Raw genomic sequence first — 1,568 nt, 5'->3', positions numbered from 1 at the left:
CTTGGGGCTGCCCCAGCAGATGAATAGATCCTAGAAATTGGTGCTTCCGTAAATGTTACATACCCAACATCTCACTAGTTCCATCCTGTTCCTGGCCAGTCATTATTGATACCAGTAGAATTGGAAAGAGAGACTTGGAAAGTAAGAACACCTCTAAGAGGGGTGAAGAAGGGGCCAGCCTTGGAGCGACAGTGACACAAGATGGCAGCCACCATAGGTTCAGGAGTAAAAGTTCCTCCAAATTTCTGACTGTTGGAAGAGCTGGAAGAAGGCCAGAAAGGAATAGGCGATGGCACAGTTAGCTGGAGTCTGGAGGATGACGACGAGGAAATGACACAAGATGGACAGGCATGATAATTGGGCTTCCACGAACAGAATGTGGGCGAAGTACCCAGAAGCACCCCCATCTGTAAGATTGGTAACAAGAGTCAGTATGAGTGTCATGAGCAGTTCGAATGGAGTGGTGGATCCAAGAGCCACGGCAGTGCTGGCAAAATGGCAGAATTCCCACAGCATCAAAGTCATCCCGAAGGAACTGCGGCAACTGATGTCAAAAGACAACATGAAGCTGCCACCGCTGCCAGGACAGTGTTACAGCAATTAGTCACCAAGGACCCGACTTTCCCTCCCCATCCGACCCAAGTCTTCATTTTCCACTGTAGTGAATTTTCTAGATACATCTGTAGAGCTCAGAGTATACTGGAGTGGAAGCCCCACTCAGGCTTCATCCTGAGGCACTGCTCTGATACTAACTTCTTGTCCATTTGAAGTACCTCAGTTGTGCTGTGTAACATCATCTGTCTAGTGTAACCGCTGTCTGCCTGGTTGAAATTCTGGGAACAGACCCGTCACACAATCTCCTGCTGCTGGCACTTGGTCTGGATCTGCCTTTGCCTGCTCCGCCGTCTGCCACACATGTGTGGTGGCCCTTAGAATAGATGGGAAGGCTCCGGGTAGCAGCTGTGGGACTGACTACTGCTGGGCTTAGGGCGCTTTGGCTGAACCCCTGCTTTCTTAAGTCTTAAGTGATGCCCCATCCAAGCCATGGTCCCCACTCCTCCACTCTCACCCTTGGCCCAAGCTTAGATTGTAACCCACCCTTCCTCTGAAATTGGCCATGGGTGAGGAAGTCAAGGCCTCCCGTCTCCCCACCTTTATCAAGGGGTGCTGCTTTCCCTCCTCAACTCCCTTGTAGCCCATCACCATCCAAACACTTGCTGTGGCCAGAAGCCATCAGATGAGGTTGGAATTGCCTGGCCTCCCTCACTTAGCTCCGGACCACACTCGCCTGCCACCAGCCTGGGAAGGGAGCACCGGGCCCTCAGCCCTGCTGCCACCGTCAGCCCTCGAGCTTTGCACTCATGTCTAGAGGTAAACAGAGCAGTCACAGGGCGACTCAGACCGGCCAGCGCTCAGGGTCCTTGGTGGAAAGATGCCTAGAGAAAGGCCATGCACAGAGTCCTCAGTGCACACGGTTCTGAGTTGGTTCCTTTTCCCATAATTGCTTTGCTTTTACTCATTGAAGAAATTTAAACAGGGCTCTGGGTCACCCTGGCCACCCATCGGGT

At 52.2% G+C, this 1,568-nt stretch overlaps 1 pseudogene; it reads left to right on the top strand.

The window, feature by feature from the left end:
- The first annotated feature begins 201 nt into the window (after positions 1-201).
- On the top strand, positions 202-604 carry LOC110302487 (ubiquitin-conjugating enzyme E2 variant 1 pseudogene; annotated as a pseudogene).
- The last annotated feature ends 964 nt before the right edge of the window (positions 605-1,568 follow it).

Source organism: Mus caroli, unplaced genomic scaffold (assembly GCF_978045245.1).
Source record: "Mus caroli unplaced genomic scaffold, Mus_caroli_1 scaffold_11, whole genome shotgun sequence".
NCBI lineage: Eukaryota > Metazoa > Chordata > Mammalia > Rodentia > Muridae > Mus > Mus caroli.
This window is presented reverse-complemented; position numbering and strand designations above follow the sequence as displayed.